This window comes from Pleurodeles waltl, chromosome 7, assembly GCF_031143425.1.
Source record: "Pleurodeles waltl isolate 20211129_DDA chromosome 7, aPleWal1.hap1.20221129, whole genome shotgun sequence".
Lineage (NCBI taxonomy): Eukaryota > Metazoa > Chordata > Amphibia > Caudata > Salamandridae > Pleurodeles > Pleurodeles waltl.
In genome coordinates, this window is record NC_090446.1 from 1,297,031,989 (window position 1) to 1,297,054,581 (window position 22,593).

General features: G+C 42.9%; 1 protein-coding gene across 2 annotated transcripts in view; it reads left to right on the forward strand.

Moving 5' to 3' along the window:
• CCDC106 (coiled-coil domain containing 106) overlaps positions 1-22,593 on the forward strand; it is a 289,790-nt gene that overhangs the window by 5,519 nt on the left and 261,678 nt on the right. For both annotated transcript variants that reach the window (XM_069200552.1, XM_069200554.1), the window contains exon 2: positions 13,047-13,102. The gene's annotated coding sequence lies outside the window, so the exon portion shown is untranslated. The remainder of the gene's footprint in view (positions 1-13,046; positions 13,103-22,593) is intronic.

A 22,593-nucleotide genomic window follows, 5' to 3' on the forward strand; every position in this document is an offset into this window, starting at 1 on the left:
TGGCTATCACTGCGTCGTGATCAACAAAACCAACAGTTCAGGCTGGCTGCGGACTGGGGCTGCGGTGCGGGACGGGATGGTGCTTCGTGTACCTCACGAGCGGTGTCCACAGGCCATGGTGCAGGAAGCAGCGTCGGTGTCAGCAGGCACAGCGTCGTTAGGGATGCCCAGGCTGCGGTGTGAGCAAGGCGATGCCGGAGTACGGCACCCACAGGTCACGTGCGAGCAGTGGCTCGGTAGTGGCGTAGGATGACGGCGTCAGTGAGACCAGGGTCGCAGTGCAAAGCGGGGCAGTGTGGCTCCGTGCAGCGTCGGCAGGTCACAGTGCAGGCTAGCCGCATCGTTGACGGCGTTGCAGTGGTTTTTCTTCTTAAGCAGCACAAAACACACAGTTCCCAGTGCTGTAGACAGATGATACTGAAGTCTTTGATGTCCGTGAGACTTCCAACAGGAGGCAAGCTCTACTCCAAGCTCTTGGAGAACTTTCTCAAGCAGGATACACAGCAAAGTTCATCCTTTGCTCTCTTTTAAGGCAGAAGCAGCAACTGCAGGCCAATCCAGCAAAGCAACACAGCAAAGGGACACTACTCCTCCTCCAGCTCTTCAGCTCTTCTCCTTGGCAGAGGTTCCTCTTGATTCCAGAAAGATTCTAAAAGTCTGGGGATTTGGGTCCAATCCTTACACCCCTTTCTGCCTTTGAAGTTGGCAAACTTCAAAGGAAAGTCTCAGTTGTTTGCAAGAACCTTCCTTGTCCAGGCCAGGCCCCAGACACACACCAGGGGGTTGGAGACTGCATTGTGTGAGGGCAGGCACAGGCCTTTCAGGTGTAAGTGACCACTCCTCCCTCCACTCTAGATCAGATGGCTCATCAGGATATGCAGGCTACATCCCAGCTCCCTTTGTGTCACTGTGTAGAGGGGAGGTGTAAACAGCCCAACTGTCAAACTGACCTAGACAGGGAATCCGCAAACAGGCAGAGTCACAGGATGGTTTAAGCAAGAAAATGCCTACTTTCTAAAAGTGCATTTTCAAACTAGCAATCTAAAAACCAACTTCACTAAAAGATGTATTATTAAATTGTCAGTTCAGCGACCCCAAACTCCACATTTCTATCTGATCTCAAAGGGAATCTGCCCTTTAAAGTTATTTAAAGGCAGCCCCCAGGATAACATATGAGAGATATAGGCCTGGCAACAGTGAGGACTGAATTTAGCAGTATTTCATTGTTAAGACATGTAGCACACATCAGTACATGCCCCATCTTTAACACACACACACACTGCACCCTGCTCATGGGACTACCTAGGGCCAAACATAGGGGTGCCTTACATGTAGTAAAAGGGAAGGTTTAGGCCTGGCAAGTGAGTACACTTGCCAAGTCAAATTGACAATTTAAAACTGCACACACAAACACTGTAGTGGCAGGTCTGAGCTATTTTTCCAGGGCTTCTCATGTGGGTGGCACAATCAGTGCTGCAACCCCACTAGTAGCATTTGATGTACAGGCCCTAGGCACCTGTAGTGCACTTTACTAGGGACCTACTAGTAAATCAAATATGCCAATCATGGCTAAACCAATCACCAATAACATTTACAGAGGGAGCACTTGCACTTTAACACTGATCAGCAGTGGTAAAGTGCGCAGAGACAATAAACCAGAAAAAACAGAGTCCAGTTTACCATAAAAACAGGAGGTCAGAAGGCAAAAAGACAGGGGAGACATGCCAAAAAGCTGCCAGTTCTAACAAAACCGATCTCCAAATAACTGCCCCCAAGCAAGGGGGCCTGTTTTAGCTGAGGCCTGTTTAACCAACTGTGGATCAATCCTTAACAACACCGACTTGTGGCGTTCAGAGGCCAAAGCGCAATTAGCATTTCCCAAGAGGCAAATGGCCCATTGCGTCCACCCAGCCAAGACTTCTGGGTGGATGTGGGCATCTGTCTCATGTGCATGAAGGACCAATGAAAGGATTTTGGCTAAGGGACCCGAGACATCAAGAAGCTTGTCTTGACAGGCCCAGAGGGTCCTGTCGATACCTTTCTTTGGATTCTTGTTGAATTTCTTGAGAAAGGTCAGCATTGTGGCATCTATGTCAGGTGTGAGAACAGTTTTGTGTGGTAAATCCGGCTTAGGTCATTCGAATTTGAGCCTGGATCGGGCCTCTTTTTAAAAACTTTTTCATAGGTGGTGCTGCATGTAATAAGCTACCGCAGGAGCAGGGGTCCAAACGGAGGACATGGAATGGGGAGTGTCCGAAGGTTTGAAGTTGAAAAGGGAGGGAGGGGAGTGGGAGTGTGTGTGTTTTTTAGAACGTTTATGAGCGTGAGACTTGTGAGAGGAAGAGAAATTATCTGAATCTGTGGCTGTATTGGAGGAGGTGGCAGAGGGAGTTGGGCCCCAGCAGAATAAGAATGCTCCGGTAATGCTCCCTGGGATAATGTAGCGATAGTATCTGAATGGGGCCAGGCTGGTTGTGAGGAAGGAGTAGAAGGAGTGAGGGAAAGACCCCCATACGGGGAAGGGACTGAAGGGCGAGCAGACAGCTCATCAAGACGTTTGAAATTGGTTGCAGGGCTGAGCTGAGAGCATTATCAATGGATTTATGGACTGATTTATCATTGACTTGCTTCATATTAACATCAAAATAATAGTTTTCATCTTCGTTTGGGCTATATATTTCAAGGCCCTGCTCATATGTCTCATAGTCAGACATGGTCAGTAGAGGGTATTAAACCTCATAATCAACTATATCCCCAAACGGAAGCAAGGGTCATTAAATTATTTACAGGATGAAGGGGGAATAGAGCTAAAGACCCTAGAATCCATTTATTACAGCCTTACCCAGCACAATCAGCAGGACGTCAATGGGAGTCAAAGGCTGGGTGAAGGCAGAGAAAAATCAAACTCACAAAGGAGTTTACAAAAATTATTGTAATGTCCAGTTAAAAGTTGTAATATTTGTTTTAATATTTTCAGAGCCTCAAAGAAACTCTTACAGGCCTGCAGGACTTCCCTCTCCTTTCAGCCCTGGAAAAGGCAGCACCAGTGTGTAGAATTGGAAGGCTCCAGAGCGAGAAAAAGACGCTCCGATCAGCCTTCCCAGAAGCTCTTTTAGTCTAGCACTCCCCCCATAGTGGGGTCTTCAGAATTAGTCTGTTGTGCCAGCCCATTTCTCTTGTGAGTCTCCTCCAGCTTTCTATCACCCTGAGTGTCGCCGGGCAGGTAGGTGCGAGGGGACAACCTCCATACAGTACATGAAGATAACTATATGTCCCCATCCCTGCTTTTTCCCTCCAAAACTCAGGATGGTCTCTCTCTGTGTATGCCCATTCATTCACTACACTTGCCTGTGCCGCTTCATAATACTTTCTTACATTTGGTAGCGCTATACCCCCTTCGTATTTAGATCTTTGTAGTGTTTTCAGAGAAAACCGTGGCTGATCTCTCGCCCATATCAAATTCCCTGTCAGGTTATCTATCTTAGTGAAGAATTTCTCTGGTACTCTGTATGGTGTATTCTGTAGTGTATATATAACAGTTTGGGGAGCGCTATCATTTTAAACATCGCAGCCTTCCCTAGCAAGGAAGGTGGGAGCGATTACTAGTATCCTATCCCTTGCTCAAGGCGCTGCAATAGTGGTGCCAAATTAGCCCCATAATATTAGTCCGGGACAGGGTTATCCAGACCCCCAACTATTTAAACTTGGTTCACTCTATTAGGTGTGGCAGTTGGAGTTGAGTATCTGTCTGACTGTCGTCCAATTGGAACAATAATGATTTATCCCAGTTTATAGCAAAGCCCAAACGTGTCAAATATATGTCGGAGCCTATTTAATGTGTGCGTTGTGTTGGTTAAGTACAGCAAAATATCATCAGCATATAGCCAGATACAGACTCCCTCCCCCTTGCAGCCCGGCCAGCGCCACACTTGTGTATCAACTCTTATCGATGTTGCCAGTGCTTCAACTGCCAACGCAATCCGCATCAGAGAAAGTGGGCAACCCTGGCTGGTGCCCCTCCGAAAGCTCAACGCCCGAGAGGTGTATCCATTGACCTTCACCCGGGCGGTCATATAATAGTCTGACCTACCGGATGTATTTGGGGCCAAATCCCAACCTTTTCAATATCCCAAAAAGGTATGTCCATTCCACTGAATCGAATGCTTTCTTCACATCCTATGAAGCTATTGTTTTCTCCACCGGCGAGTCTCGAGCAAAGACTAGGTCGTTATGTAGGCTGCGAAGATTCATCCTAGTCAAACGACTTGGCATGAATCCATTCTGATCTGGATGCACCAAATGTATTTTGACTGTTTTTAACCTATTTTCCAGTGCTTTCACGAGTATTTTAATGTCTGCATTATCAGGGAAATGGGCCTGTAGGAGTCCCAATGATCCAGTGATTTGCTTCCCTTTGGAATCATTATCACCACTGCAGTGCGCATGTCATCCAATAATATACTTGTCTTCCATGCTTCCACTAGGGCCACGTGTAGTGGGGCAATTGTGTGTTCACATAGTTGTTTAAAGAGTTCGACTTGGAATCCATTAGAGCCAGGAGTTTTCCCTGATTGCATTTGTCCCAAGGTGGTCCCGACCTCCTCTACCATAATATCTGAGTCAAGAGCCAATCTTTGATCCTCCTTAAGTCTCCATATTGGACAATCGTGGATGAAAGTCCACACCTTTCCATCGGGGGTAGTTATGTGAGCTATATAATCATATGGGGGACAGGGAGATTAAATGGTCCAGTGTAAAGTATCCCTAGTGATAATATCAAAACAAATAAGAGTACACTGTTCCAAAAAAGACATAAAGAGACCAACAGGCACTTCTAATAATAGAAGCAAGATCCCTCACACATCTTATTAGATGCCATGCTTCATCATAGGGCTCGCTCCTCGTCAGACTTGCTCTGCAATGTCTGACGGGCCCCACAGGGGGGCTCTTTGCCATAGATCTTAATTGGTAGTATGTGCCATGGTAAAGAGCACATAGGAATACATTTAAACCTACTGGCAAAGATCGAGGAACAAAAAGCATGAGAGAGAGAAAGGGTTAAAAGTGGCTCGGGAACCTCCAAAACCTGCTTTATTGATCATAGCGGGGTCCCGGTCAAGGTTAAAAACACTGGGGAGGAAAAAGGAAATAATGTTCCCACACTCCACCTTAATAGTAGCGGAAGGAATTTGCTTCAACCACTAAAAAAAGGTCAACATGTTTCGTGCCTCGAAAAAGTTCTGCCGGATCAGATGGCGCTTCATCAGGACCACATAGAAAATAACTTCTCCTGAGCTAAAAATAGAAACTATATTAAGTGTAGACCTTTAGCCACCAAATCCCCAGGCACAGTGGTGCCAGCAACTGCGGGGTCATCGAGTGTGCCACCCATCAGGGCTGACAGTGTGCCACCTTGCGAGGCCAAGGACATTCCACCACCTGCCAAGGTGAAGAAGGTGCCCACATCCCAGAGGGAGAAGCCGTACCTACTAGCCACCAAGGGCTCTGCCAAAACAAAAGGGGACAGTGGCAAGACAGCTGCGGCACCATCAAAGGTGGGGACGGGACAAAAGCAGAAGAGCAGGTCAGGACCGGGCACGGTGGCACCGACTGAGGGACTAGTGTCACCCCTTCTGTCAACCACTACACCAACCTGTATCGCGAACACCGCAACCTGCCCCGCCACCAGCACAACCCCCTGCACCGCCACCAGCACCGCCACCTGCACAGCACCTACACCGCCACCTGCATGTCGACAGCCTCAGCAACAGTCCCCAACATCTTCCCCAGTGGGCAGCCATCCGAGGCTGCAGGAGACGTCCTGCTATGTCTCTCAACAGGTGCTGACACATGCGCCACCGCCAGCACCGCCGCCACAGACACCGCCGCAAGCACCGCCACCAGCCCAGCGACGTGCTCGGACAGTGGCACCACCACTGACATGGCTACCATCCCCAGTGGTCAGCCGTCCGAGGCTGGAGGAAACTTCCTGGACCCTGCCCAGCTTCCATGAGGCATGACTTTCATCACTGTTTGCACCTGCAGGTGGAAGGCGAAGCTGCAGCAGGGTGGGGTATGTGTCTGCCTCAATGGCGTATCATGCTATCTGTTCCTAGGCAATCTTGTGGCACACACACCCATGTGAGGGAATGGGACCGGCCACACTGCATGTGGAGCACTCTGGGCACAAGGCCCTCTCCAGAACCAGTGGAGAAAGGCATCCACTACCTCAGTCCTTGGCAGGATGAAGCACTCTGGGCACAAGGCCCCCTCCAGAACAAGTGGAGAAAGGCATCCACTACCTCAGTCCTTGGCAGGATGAAGCACTCTGGGCACAAGGCCCCCTCCAGAACCAGTGGAGACTGTTATCCACTTGAGAGACTGTGGCTATGCACTCCCCAGGATAAAGCAGTGGGAAAACCATCCACTGGAAAGACTTGAGAGACTGTGGCTTTGCACTCCCCAGGATAAAGCAGTGGGCAAACCACCCACTGGAAAGACTTGAGAGACTGTGGCTTTGCACACCCCAGGATAATGCAGTGGGCAATTCACCCACTGGAAAGACTCGAGAGACTGTGGCTTTGCACTCCCCAGGATACAGCAATGGGCATGGAGCCCCCTCGTGCAGCAATGGCGTCATCCGTTCATCCGGCTGAGGTGCCCCCCCTCCCCTTCCCCCTGAGGTGCCTGTTTTTGATCTGATGCCCCTGCAGTGTTCTCTCCGTTTCGAGTCAGGTATCTTGTGTGGGCTTCGCCCATGCATTTTGGGACCACTGGTCCACGGACAATGATTGGTACACTATCTGGACATGTGTAGTTGGTGTACATATTTGTATATACTGAAGTTTGAACTTTCACTATCAGATCATAGGTCGTTCCACCTCTTTCTGATGTCATCCCGTGTTCTTGGATGCTGTCCCACTGCGTTGACCCTGTCGACGATTCTCTGCCATAGCTCCATCTTCCTTTCAATGGAGGTCTGCTGCACCTGTGATCAGAATAGCTGTGGCTCTACCCGGACAATTTCCTCCACCATGACCCTGAGCTCCTCCTCAGAGAACCTGGGGTGTCTTTGAGCTGCCATGATGTGCTGTGGGTGATGTGTGAGGTGGTGTCTGTTGTGATGAGTGAGGGGATGTGTTGGTGTGTGTTCTTTGAGGTGCGTGGATGTTGTATGAGTGATGGCGTTGTGTGTCTGTGGATGCTAGCGTTGTGTTAGGTAGTCTCTTTCTCTGGCTTTCTTTCAGAATTGTGGTTGTAAGGGTTTGTGGGTGATGTGGGTGTGTGCTTTATATTGGATTGGGTGTGTGGGTGTGGTGTGTGTATGTGTGTCAGGTATGTGTGTTTTGAATTGTCCAATGTGGTTGTGTTTTGTAAATGTGTGTGTATTTTGAGCGCGGCGGTGTGTACTGCCAATGGAATACCGCAGTTGCAAGACCGCCGCGTTGATTCGTGGGTCGTGATAGTGTGGGCATATTCCTGTTGGTGTGACGGTGTAGGTTTTGGTATCTCCCTTTGTTGTGGCGGACTTGTGTTGGTGTCTGTATTGTGGCGGATTCCGAGCTGTGAGTTGTAATACCTGTAGCGAATTCCGCCTCCGCAACGGTATGTTGGCGGTCTTCTGCACGGCGGAAAGCGGGATTTACCGCTGGGGTTGTAAGGAGGGCCTTAGTGTTCACTATCTTGATGTAAACCACACTCCTTACGATATGTGGTGGGCTGTCCTTGATACTCCTAAACTTTCTCCCAAATCCCTATTAGAAGTAGAACAACACTGGGTCTTTCAATTAGGGACCCACATAAAAGGATTGAATGATGATATCCCGTGTATGAGTTTTCTTTGTAACACTCGATAGGCCCCTTACTTCTGAAACATTGAGTCTTTGTTGCTTCCAGCATATTACATGTTGGTTAGTCGAACATCCTTTTTTTATCCCCAGAGGCTTTTTTCCCCTGTTGTCTCCTTTTTTCTTTTTTGACATATTTTCCATATGACTTTCATATGGTCCCCTTTTTAGGTCGAGCCTAGGCTGCGCGCATGCGCTGTCTCTCTGACTTTTGTAATTGCTCTGTGGGCTTTATGCCCACCTACTGGCTTGTTATTGGCTGTGTGCTGGTCACAATTATATTCTTTGTTTGCTATTGGTTTCTGGCATGCATTTGTCATGCCTCCTTTCGTGTTTATCCCTCCCAAAGCGCAGCAACCAAGTACAATCTTCTTACACTGGTTACTTTTTTTCGATGATTGTGGAACTTTTTTATTTAGTATATTTCGTCGCACTGTAGCGATCAGTCTGTTAAGCGCCGGTTGCGCGTTGCCTTTAACTTGTGTTTGCACAGATTTGGTTAGTACATTTTTAAACGTGTTTAAAAATAACAGTGCGTGCGTTGTTTTATTGTTATTCAATGTTTGAACAGTTTTGGTTATTATTAATTATTTTGCAATACATGCTTTCTTACACAAACACGCTCTCAGGCACATACACACATCTTTCACCCACACAGAGGTGCTCTCTTTTACACACACGTCCTGTGTCTCACACACATCACTCACAGAGATATTCAGATCTATTTTATTTTACGTTTACACCATGTCAGGTTAACATCGTAGTGTGGCCTTTGCTTTTCACATCGTGTTTTTAGTTTTTTGGTTTAGTAATTTTTAAAACGAACTTAAGTATGGCACTGCGTGTATTTGCTTTCATCTAGTGTTTTTAGTTTTACTTTGGTTAGTAAACTTACAAACTTGCTTAAATATAGCAGTGTGCGCATTTGTTTTCGTAGCGTTTGCACAGTCTTAATTATTATGAATTACCTTGCAGCTATATTAGTCAAAGGTTCCGTGCTTATATTGGATTTTACACACACGCTTTCTCACATACATACACACATCCTCTCTCCCACACAATCGGTTTTTCTCTTTATCTCACACACAAACAGTTTTTATTTTTTTGGTCTCTTTCCCACTTTCTCATTTACACAGCACTTTATTTTTTTCTCTCTCTCTCTTTCCCTCTGTCACACAATGCACTAATGTTTTCACGTACACACTGTCCCTTTCTCTCACTTTATCCTCTCTCTTTCTTTCACACACACATACGCCCTGTTACTTATACAAGCTATCACTCACATACATACATCCTTTTTGTAATACACACATGTTCTGTCTTACACACATGTACTCTGTCTCACACACATCACTCACAGAGGCATTAATATACATTTTATTCAAAGTTTTCACCATGTCAGGTTAATACTCCAGCGTACGTTTTGCCTTTGATCTTGTGTTTGCACAGTTTCTGTTATTAATTGCCTCGCATCCATGTTATGCAGAGTTTATGTAAATTGACAAATCTTGACAGTGTCTGCACATTTCTAATTATACACTGACCCTATTTCAAACACTGCCAGTACAGGCTTAGTTGTGCCTGCTTAATATTTTCGTATGTATTGGCATTTTTAAAAGACCACAAGTGCTCTCGTAAAGTTTTACTTTAGTTCCACATATCTCAAAATAACACCAGTTACGGTTTACCTGTGCCTGTTTAAACCTTATTATTTATTAACATCAATTTAAAGCCCATCAGCGACAACTTTGTCGTTTGTTTAGCGTTTGCACACCTTAAAATATTCTTATTTAGAACTTAGCCTTCCATTATGCAGAGGCACATTTTTTTTTATTTAAATACATGCTGCTACTTTTTTCCAAGGAAGAAAATCAATTTAGCCGCAAAAAAGGGTCTGCAGTGGCTAGACAGAGTTCTGTAGTTTGTTGATGTGTTTTGGAACATATCACCTACCTTCAGTAGGAAGAGAATTAGAATAGCTTTAAAGATCGTTATCATGAACCTAAACAGCGTATGTGGATGTTGATGGTGATGTTTACAACTATGCTAATCCTTTCTTTACTGAAGATGAATGGTAGCTTTCATGAATACAGCCTAGTTTTTCAAATTTTCACACCACTCCAGACTTTTTGGCGTACCATTGTTTTAACAACAAGGTGTGCGTGCATTACACCTAAGTGCTAAAAGCAGGCTAAACCTTTTTTTACCTTTAGAGCCAACTACAACTAGGTTTTCTTTTTAACCAATAAGAATACACTTTTCTAACATTACTTCATTTTTATTCGCTACTTTACTTACCTTTTGTTAACTTTTATTAGCCTTGCTCATATTTAAACACTGTATATAGCTAAAACTAAGCAGTCTTTTTTTCGGTTGAGAATCTTACAAAGCTGAATATCACGCAAAGCAGATTCGTTGTTACTTTTAAAATTCGGTAAGTCTTTTGTATGTGTGTTTTTAAACTAAATAATTACTATTGGGGGACACATTTATATTGAATTATTTATGTAGTTTTAGATCTTTAATTTAAATATAGCAGTGCACATTTTTTGTCATCTTGTGTTTGCACCGTTACTTCCATTAGTCATTTACAAAATGTGCTTAAATATAGCTGTGCGCACATTTGTTTTCATCTCCAGTTAGCACAGTTAATCTTAAGAATTACCAAGCAGCTATATTATGCAATGTTTCAGTGCCAGTACATTAGTCCTCATAAGACACACACAGTCGCTCACCTATACACGCTCTAACAAACTTACACACATCCTCTCTCCCACACAATCGGTTTTCCTTTCCCTCTCGCTCACACAGAAACTCTCTCTGTCTCTCCCGCTCTCTCATTACACAGCGCTGTCTCTCTTTCTCTTTCTCGCTTTCCGTCTCTCACACACAACACTACCTCTCTCACAGACACTGTCTCTCTTTCTGACCTTATCCTCTCTCTCTATTTTACATATACACACACACACTCTTATACATACAAGCTCTCCCGCACATACACACATCCTCTCTAACACACACGCTTTTTCTCTCACTCTCATACACACTCTCTTTCTTTTTGTATGTCTCTCTCCTGCTCTCATTCACAAAGCACTCTGCTATAAATTTTACTTGTGCACTCTCAGCCTTTTAACATGCATGTCTAACCTTTAAAATCCACCAAAGTCAGCTTAACTTTGTATATTTCGCTATAGTCAAAATTACGACTACATCTATTGTTAACAAGTAATCGTTTTCCACAGTTTAAACACCTACTACTGCTGGCTCAATTTTACATCGCATAGCTATATATTTTATTACATCATATTAGTGCCCACTTTTGTTTAATCACGCATGTGCACTACTTTAACATAGCAGTGTGTGCGTTATCTTTTATGTACCATTTACACAGCTTCAATTAGTAATTTACAAAATGTGGTTACATATAGCAGTGCATGTGTTAATTTTTATCTCCTGTTTGCACACTTAGGGGGTCATTCTGACCCTGGCGGTAAAATCCGCCAGGGCCAACGACCGCGGGAGCACCGCCAACAGGCTGGCGGTGCTCCCTTGGGCATTCTGACCGCGGCGGTACAGCCGCGGTCAGAAACGGAAAACCGGCGGTGTACCGCCGGCTTTCTGCTGCCCTGGGGAATCCTCCATGGCGGCGCAGCTTGCTGCACCGCCATGGGGATTCCGACCCCCATACCGCCATCCTGTTCCTGGCGGTTTTGGCCGCCAGGCAGAGGATGGCGGTATGGGGTGTCGTGGGGCCCCCGAAACAGGGCCCCACCAAGATTTTCAGTGTCTGCCATGCAGACACTGAAAATCGCGACGGGTGCAACTGCACCCGTCGCACCCCTTCCACTCCGCCGGCTCCATTCGGAGCCGGCATCCTCATGGAAGGGTGTTTCCCGCTGGGCTGGCGGGCGGCCTTCTGGCGGTCGCCCGCCAGCCCAGCGGGAAACCCAGAATACCCGCGGCGGTCTTTTGACCGCGCAGCGGTATTCTGGCGGTCCCAGCCAGGCCGGCGGCTTCCGCCGCCAGCCGGGGTCAGAATGACCCCCTTAGTTCTGTTAAACAAGCTTAAATATAGCAGTGCACGTTTTTTGTCATCTCGTGTTTGCACTGTTACTTCAATTAGTAATTTACAAAATGTGCTTAAATATAGCTGTGCGCACATTTGTTTTAATCTCCAGTTAGCACAGTTAATCTTTAAAATTACCTAGCAGCTATATTATGCAACGTTTTCTTGCCAGTACATTAGTCCTCATAACACACACACACTCTCTTTCTATGTCTCGCTCCTGCTCTCTCATTCACACAGCTCTGCCTCTCTTTATCTTTCTATCTTTCCCTCTCTCACACACAACACTATCTCTCTCACACAGACACTGTCTCTCTTTCTCACCTTCTCCTCTCGCTCTATTTTACACATACACACTCTCTCTTATACATACAAGCTCTCACGTACATATTGGTTAATCATTTGCAAAACGTGCTTAAATATAACAGTGCTCGCATTAGATTTCACCTTGTGTTTCAAAAGTTTCAGTTATTAATTTTAAAGACATATCATGCAAAATGTTCATGCTGTTACATTCGTCCTAATAACACACACACACACATATATGCTCTCATGGACATACACACATCCTAAAACACACACATAAGCTTTTTATTCCTCTCTTACACACTCATCAACAGAACTTTGAATTTCAATGTTACACACTCAGCTTTATCTCATACCTCTCTATATTCCAAATCTCAACAAGCACAGCTTAACTTTTTCTGTTGAGTTAGTGTTCAATAAGGCATTCTCTCTCACACACATTCACTCTCTGTTTCACATTCTCTCTCTCAATCACTCACACAGTACTCTTTTTGTTTCTCTCTCTCGCTCCCTCCTTCACACACAGCACTCTCTCACACATACACTGTCCCTGTTTTTCACCTTATCCTCCCTCTTCCTTTTACACACACACAGATACTCTGTCTCACACATACGCTCTCTCTCGCATACACATGCTCACACACATACATACATTACCTTTAGAGCTAATTACAACTTCATTTTCTTTTTAGCTAATAATAATACATTTTTCCACAATTATTTCATTCAGATTCATTACTTTACCTTAGCGTTTGTTAACTTTCATTAGCCTTGCAAACATTAAACCACTGTATATAGCTAAAACAAAGCATTCTTCTTTCTTTTAGAATACTACAAAGCCAAATATCAAGCAAAGCACATTGGTTATTACTTAAGAATTTAGGTAAGCCTCTTACATATGTCTTTTTTAAACTAATTAGTTACTACTACTGGACACATTTATATTGATTTGTTTATGTAGTTTAGCCATTTACATTATTCTGTATGTTTTAATGCATTGCATTTTATCCCCTATTTGCAGAGCTTTAGTTACTAATTTCATAAACATGCCTATTTCTACCAGTGCGCATGTTGCCTTTTATTTGTGTTTGCAGAATCTTAGTTACTACTTTTATAAACATGACTAAATATCACTGAGGGCAAGTTGTGTGTGTTCAGAATTGTTTCATGTTTTATTTTTACCTGTAATGTGTTAATTAATTCCTACAGCTGCAAAACTACAAACTAGCAAAATCTACATCCCTTCAATAGAATAACATAAACATCATAAAAACAGTCAATTCCAAACAATTTTGCCACACTCCAATACAATACAACCCACATGTCCAATCCAGCACAATTTACTCCACTTTAATACACACCATAACAATTCAAGTTAACCCCATCACACTCTACTACATCCTGACCCTATTTTATATCATTCAATCCAAAACACAACACTAAGTACAATCCACAACACCATATCAAATTTTAACACACTCATTCCAATACATTACAATACACTCCACTCTATAACGATACACCCAATATCATTACAAAACACTTTATCACATATATTACAATGTAGTACAATGCACCATAATACATACTAAACTAATGTACCCCATTCCAAACAAATACATCTCGCCACAATCCAGCACATGGCAATACATAACACTACACTCTAGCCCATCCCAATCCAATCCAAAGTACAACACTGCAGTATAATCTACCCTACGCCAATAAAACCCACCCCAGCCCACTCCAATACAACCCACTCTTTTCCAATCATCCCACTCCCACTCTAATCATCGAACACAACTACAAACAAACCTACTCTACTGTAATCCAACACACTACATTCAAATATAATCTACCCATACCACCTTACTCTAAAACAATATACTACAATCCATTCCACACACTCCTATCTACTCCACATTAACGCACCTTACTCAAATCAAATCTACCGCACTCCAAACTAAATTCATCTGTACTACTTAAATACAATACAACACTCTTAAATGAAACCATCACACTTCAATCCATTACATTCCACTCCTAATTTATCTAATCTCAATACAATTCACCCAATCAAAATACATCCTACTCTAATCAACCCAACACCACATCAAACTACAACCTACAATCCTCCACAATCCACAACCATATTTAAATACATTACACATTAATCCAAATTTACAACACTCCTATCTACCTCACTGCACTCTAATCCACCACACTCTAACATAATCCAAACCATTCTATCCCACTTCGGTGCGCCACATTATAATACAATTCCACTCAACTTCCCCCACTTAAATCTACCCCATTCCAATACAATTTGCAACAATCCATCACACTACAATTCACAGCACTCCAAACAAATACATACTATCCTATTCCAATTCATCCCAAACAAGTAAAATACAAACTACACCCTAATACACCCAACTACAATACAAAACAAACTTTAAATCTATTTATTTTCAACAAAAAAAATATATAATTCTTTTCATCTTTTGCAGGGAAAAAAGTCAACAAAGTAAGTAAAACATTTATTCCAATTTTATTTAAATTTTAACAGCTACAACACTATGCAGGATAGTAACAGTAGAGTAACTAACTTTAAACAATTTAACAAAAACACTTAGGATACAACCAAATAATCAATTACAAACCATTCTACAACCACCACAATAATATACAATATACCTAAAACACATTACAAACCCAGCAACTCTTTATAATTAACACATTCAAACAATTTAAAAATATATATATTTAAAAAAATATATACAAAAATTTAATATAATTAAAATTCTAAAAGCTAGTTATCATCAAGGCCATGAAAAAAATAATATCAGTTTAAGGGGAAAACAATGCCTACCTAATAGTACTTTTGCAATATTACATAACTACTATAAACCTTCACAAAACTGGGATCAAAATGATTTACACTATATCAGTGATTCCCAACCTTTTTACTTCTGTGGACCCCCACTTTATCATTAATGGAACTCGGGGACCCCCAGTGAATCATCATTGGAATCCGGGGACCCCCACTGAGTCATTACTGTAAGCATGAGACCTAATATGTCAATATTTGTTCATATTTTTTAATTTTGTAAGCAGTCGCGGACCCCCTGAGAAGGCTTCGTGGACCCCCAAGGGTCCCCGGACCACAGGTTGGGAACCACTGCACTATATTATGGACATAGGAGATAATTTATATACTCAAATGCACTCTATTAATCATGAAATGCATATGCATCCAGATGATTTACCAAATTATATACAACATAATAATACAATATATTCACTCAAACTAGGGATACCTTATTATGGTGACATACTGCATTGTATTGATCCTTTATATCCTGATTTAAGAACTGAAATAAATATAACAATAAATTTGCATTCAGGAATAATACTATGCATCAATGCATATACAATTTAAATTTTCACACGTGCACATACTTATTTCATTTTTGATTCACATAGCCGAGATAGCAAAGGAATGCCTCATCCAAATGGAACATGTATCACTATTGAAATAATAAACTTTGAAGATCTAATTCAATATATTTATGAACTTGGAAACACGATTAAAGTTCCAAATGAGAATTATGTTACTTTTGAACTAACTCCCATAAGTATTAATACAATAAATAAAACACTTCAAGATGCACACAGAAGATACAAAAAAGCCTAAAAACTACTACCCAAAAATTATTTACACACCAGACACATACATATATGTATACATCTTTTAATAGTAATACAAAAATATTTGTGGAACATCAGACATGCATAGATGCAGTAAACCATAGAGCTAGTTCTAATACAGACACAGAAAATGCTTTGTATACCAATATTAGCTTTAATAAGTTTACAGACTTAAACATAGCAACAACACCAACCTCTATATCACAGACAAATCAACAGACAATTGCATTTAGTTATTAAAAAAAAAACACATTTGTACAGTCATTTAAAAGAAAACGAAATGTTTTGCCATTGGATAAATTTAATCCCTCTAAAAAATAACATATGGACAAAAACAACACATACAACTTAACAAATACTGAGTTAAACATTCAAAATAACTTAGGAACAACAAATATTATAATTAGCAATTTCCATAAGGAAATATTTTATGTTCCAGAATACATGTGTACTATTTGTAATCAGTTATGGCATAAACAATCATTAAAAAAAATCAACACCATTATCACAAACCACACATTCATACAATGTAACATAACACCAAATCCAGCAAACAATATATGCAGCACTTGTTATATGCACACATTAACAGCAATAAAATACCACCCTGTTCATTTGTTAATGGGATGAAGTTTCCAAATATTCCAATACAATTACATTTGCATAATTTAGAAGAAAGATTAGTTTCACCAAGAATTCTCTTCCTACAAATAAGAACTTCACCTTGTGGCTTTCAGAAATCATTATCAGGTGCTGTAGTTAATGTACCTGCAGATGTTAAGTCCACAGTTAAAATATTACCAAGGCAAAATTATGATGACATGACAATTCCTATAAAATGAAAAAGAAAATTAGCTTATAAATCGTATACACATTTTGAAAATATCAGACCAAATAGTGTGAAACAAGCAGCATTATGGTTAGCAATAAATAGTAACATGTTCGAAGAATATTAAATCACTGTTAATCCAAATTGGAAGTATATACCACAAGAAATAAATGATTACAGTGAAACATCAGAAACAAATGATTCTTCAGATACTTCAGATAATATAGCATGTGGAAATCTAGATACAATGTTAATAAATGAAACTATCACAACTGAAAGGACTAATGTATTAAGTTTAGCACCTGCAGAACATAACACACCTTGAGGTTTATATGAAGACGAAGATTCAGAAGTTTTAGCTTTTCTAACACGTTTTTGTGGAGAACAAAGATCTAATAATAAAAATAGACTTGTACCTGTACATTACAGTACAATTTGTCAATGGGAATTAAGAAGCTGTGATAGTGGCAAAATCAGTTACTAATATTTTCTAACTAAAAAGTTATATATAAAACAAATTCAAGGTAAAATTAACATATCACTAACATATCACTAAAAAAACTTTTCAACAATGGAACATGTATTACTGCAAAAGACATAAAATAGAATTTACAAAATACATTACAATACAATGAAGGATATAAAATACTAAAAACTATTCTCAGTTCTCCACCATATTAGGAAAATTGCAAAGAAAGATATTTGTGCTATGATATGACAACTCGGAATACCAACATTTTTCCTCACTTTATCTGCAGCAGAAACAAAATGTCACCATTTAATAAATATACTGCCAAGAGTACAAAAATTAAATTAATACACAGAAGAAGAGTTTGAAAAAATACCTTGGGAAACAAAGTGTACATTAATACAACAAGATCCAATTACATGTGCAAGACATTTTGACTTTCAAGTTCGGAAATTATTTAATTGCATTTTAATGCATGAAAGTAACCCTCCTGGTAAAATAATGGACTACTTTTACAGGGTAGAATTTCAACAACGAGTTTCAACACATGTACATGCTTTATTATGGATAGAAAATGCTCCACAGTATGGTGAAACAAACCTAAAAGAAGTAACTTAATTTATTGATAAATATATCACATGTGGTAAATCACAAGATCCAGAACTTCAGCATTTAATACCACTACAAAGGCACGCACACACAAAAAATTGCCGACGGAAAAATAAAAGAACATGCAAATAGCATTATCCTAAATATCCAATGCCAGAAACTATGATCCTTGAACCTTTATCACTTGGCCAAACAGATAAACATTTGCAACAAAGCATTCAAAACATTCATGAAACTATGAATACACCAGATTTACATACTTTAAGTTTTGAATTATTAACAAAAATACATTTAAATATAGAGCAATACATTATGGCCCTCATTACATCATTGGCGGTAAAAACCGCTTACCGCCGTGCAGAAGATCGCCAACACACACCGCCGCAGCCGCGGAATTCCGCCACAGCTATTATGACCCACAGCACGGAATCTGCCAAAATTCAGACACCCACACAAGTCCGCCACACCAAAGGTCAGTGATAAACTGGCGAAAACAAATCCTCCACCGTCATGCCAACAGAAATACGCCCACACTATCACGACACACGAATCCACGTGGCGGTGTTTCAACCGCAGTATTCCATTGGCGGTACACACCGCCGCGCTCAAAATACACACACTCTTACAAAACACAGCCACATTGAACAATTCCAAATACACACACCTGATACACATACACACACCACTCCCACACACCCAATACAATATAAAACACATACCCACATCACCCACAAACCCCTACGACCACAATTACAGAGAGAAGGCCAGAGAGAGACACTACAAACTACTACCAAGCATCCACAGGCACACAATACCATCACCCACAGAACTTCCACGCACCTCACACAACACACCACTAAATATCACCACACTTATCACCACACACAGCACCCCACACATCACCCACACCACCCCATGGCACGGCAAAGACACCCCAGGTTCTCTGAGGAGGAGCTGAGGGTCATGGTGGAGGAAATCGTCCGGGTAGAGCCACAGCTATTCAGATCACAGGTGCAGTAGACATCCATCGCTAGGAAGATGGAGCTATGGCGGAGAATCGTTGGACAGGGTCAACGCCGTGGGACAGCACCCAAGAACAAGGGATGACATCAGGAAGAGGTGGAATGACCTACGGGGGAAGGTGCATTCCGTGGTAGCAAGACACCAGATAGCAGTTCAGAGGACTGGCGGTGGACCCCCACCTCCTCCCCCACAACTAACAACATGGGAGGAGCAAGTCTTGGCAATACTGCATCCTGAGGGCCTGGCAAGAGTAGCAGGAGGACTGGACTCCGGTAAGTCAAATCTCTATTACTATCACCCCCCTACCTGCATGCCATCACATACTTCTACCCCTACCCTCACCCCTATCACCCCACCACCTCACATACACCCCACCATCATAACCCACCCATCCCAGTACCCAGCACTGCACGCAACAACAATGCATGGACACCACTCACAGCCCTGCATGGACACCCATCACCACAGCATGCACACTACAGAGAATCACCTAGCCCACAAAATAACTACTCACACAAGGCAAAGCTGACAGGGCACTCACAACAATAGAGGCCAACACACCCATGCACAAGATGTCACACGCAGAAACAATAACACTGCATTTACATCCCACAGGCCCCACACCCAACTTCACCGAGGTGCCATGGGTGTAGTGTGAGTGGTGTGTGAGGGTGTGTGGGGTGATGTGTTGGGGTGTGTGCTGTGAGGTGCGTGGATGGTGTATTGGTGATGGTGTTCTGTGCCTCTGGTTGTGTGGGTGTTCTTGCAGTATCTCTAGTGTCGATTTATGTTAGTCGTAAAGGGATGTGGGTAATGTGGGTGTGTGTTTTAGAGTGGTGTGGGTGTGGTGGGTGTATGTGTGTCAGGTATGTGTAGTTTGAATTGACCAACGTAGTGTTGTTTTGTTACTGTGTTTTGAGCGTGGCGGTATGTACCACCAATGGTTTACCGCAGTTGAATGTCCGCGTGGGTCATAATGCTAGGGGCGTAGTTCTGTTGGCCTAACGGTGTGGGTTTTGGTATCGCCAATTTATCACTGTCCTTTGGGCTGGCGGACTTGTGTGTGTGTCTGTATAGTGACGGATTGCTATGTGTGGGTCATAAAATGGGTAGCGGTATACCGCCGCGGTTGTGGTGTGTTGGCAGCAGTCGGCATGGTCGGTAAGCGGGACTTACCGCCAATGTCATAATAAGGGCCATAGTCTTCTGGATGAAACTCCATCATTCTTGGAAAACATGCCTATGAGTGTGTGAATAACTTGACAGCTGGTAGGTATCTGTTGCATTGGCTGAAGACCAGCATGTGCCACAAGGCATGCTGCTGTAGGACCCATATTTTAGGAGGGAGAAATAAAAAATGAGTTCTGAGCATAGGAATGTAGAAGGTGTTTGCCTGTGCAAACTAATGTTTTGGTACTAGTGCTGCAAATGAAAACATGATTGAGGCAGTGGGATACAACTTTCTACAAACTGCAACGCAGTGTGGGAAAATGTTTGAAAAATGCTTATCAATAGGTGGCACTTGATTTTAACAAGGGAGGTTTATAGAACGCCAGGTCAGGTGTTTGTAAGCAGTGATGTGACTGTGTTTGAAGGGGTCAGTAGAAGAGTTAAATGCGATACAGAGCGTGTCCTGACTTCTTCCAAAGCTGCAAACCTGCACAGTAAGAGACAAGCACTGTGATTAGTGCGTCACCGCACATGTGTCGGATCATTTCACTATTTTGTCAACCCCAGCAGCTGTGCACTGAAGTGATATGCACTGCCTCCACCCTCAGTTGCAGAACCTGCTCACTGCAGTCACATTCACTGCCTTTAGGTGTAGCACAGAACCTGAAAACTGGGGAGAAATGCCCTATTTTACCATAGCTCCATCCAGCACCTGCGCAATGCAAAAATAAACCCTCCTGCCATTCCCAGCCACAACACCTGTACACAGTGGGACTAAGAGACTGATTTGGAGTAGGGGTGTCTTACTCTGTCACAAAGTGATGGATATCCTGTCCACCTTATTGCAAATGCATTATATACTATGGCATTTATGATAAGGTAGATGGGATATCCTCCAGGTTTGTGAAGGAGCACCTGCCCGCCAAACTGTAAATCAGACCTTACTGGGTATCCCCTTCACCTGCTTCACTCCTATGCCCACATTGACTTTCAGTCTAAACATCAGCATTACGTCTTCTGCTGCAGGAATGCACATTGCTTTCATTTCTCTTTCAGCCACTGCAGCATAAGCATGTCACACAGAAGTAGAAAGCATCACAATCTTGGGTTCACCATGTGCACAATATCCACAGTAATCCTCTCTTTAGAGGCTCCTGATTGCGCTAGGTTGTTAGTGCTATAATAGTGAATGTAGAAAAGAGAGAAGGCCCATTCTTGCATTAGCAGAAAGAAGTGCAGAATTGTGTATGGTGAAGGATAAACACAAACCCAAGCTGTTTATGATGTCAGAATAGAGAGCAAGAATAGAGTGGGGGCCTGCATCGAAGGCAAACACAAGTTCTACTAGATAGAAAAATATAATTATTAACAGAGCAGAAATGGAAGGTCACAGCATGCACCACTGGCACACGTTTCTGAGAAGGAATGTAGATCGCAGCAAACACAAAGGAACAAGATAAGCCTGTAGTTATACTTTGCAGAGCAGCAGACGTGTAGGAAGGAAATTATTGATATACTGCAAAGATGGAGACCGTGAAGGACACCATACTTTGGAGTACAACAATGTATCAATAACGTGCACTTCAATCACAATCTGTAATTGTGGTGAGGTGATTTTTCAGAAACTATTCCTTCTTGCTGAAATTATAAAAGATAATGATGTGCTTGAGCAAGCGCTGGTTTAATATGGTGGTTTTCAGACTATATAAGACACTGGTGCTCATTATGACATAAGCAGTAAAAACCACCTACCGCCCCGGTGAAGGCCACCAAAAATACCGCCACCGCGGCTACCATCCGTCTGCCACATTATGAGCATTGCCTGACGTCTGCCACAATAAGGGCGGAAATCCTGTAGCGTTCATGGTGGTGGACTGTGGTTAGCTGGCACTGCAACCACCAGCACCGCCTCACCTGTAGAACACTGCCAGCCGTATTATGACAATTCATATGGTCTGGTGGTGTTCTGCTGGGGAGCGTTGCTGGCGGTAGCAGCACCCCTTCCCATTCCCTGCCGGAAGACCTCCTCGCTCAAGGTAAGTCGGACTTCTGACAGGGTAGAGGGGTGGGAGGGTGGTTGTTGTGTGTGTGTGTCTGAGTGTGTGCATGAATGTGTGAGTGAGTGTATGAATGCATCTGTGTGTGTTGTGTTGTTTGCGTGGTTGTATGCATGTGAGTGAATGCGTGTGAGAATGGTGAAGTGAGTGTGTGTCTGCATGTCAGTGAGATCATTGTAAGAATGTGTGTGAGCATGTCTGGATGTATGCATGTATGAATGCGTGTATACCAGTGTGTGTGATTGGGTGTTTGCGTGGTGCGTGTATGCGGGTGTGTGCGTGTATGGGGGTGTGGGCGTGTTTGAGGATTGGAGGGATAGGGGTGTGTGTGAGGATTGGAGGGGTGGGGAGGTGTGAGGATCAGAGGGGGTGGGGTGTGTATGTGAGGATCGGAGGGGGTGGAGGGTGTTTGGATGGAGGGGGGGTGAGGGGTGTCAGGAGAGTGTTGGGGAGGGTGGGGGAGCCGCCTACCCGTGACAGGGAAGGAATTCCCTGTTACCGGTAGGGCT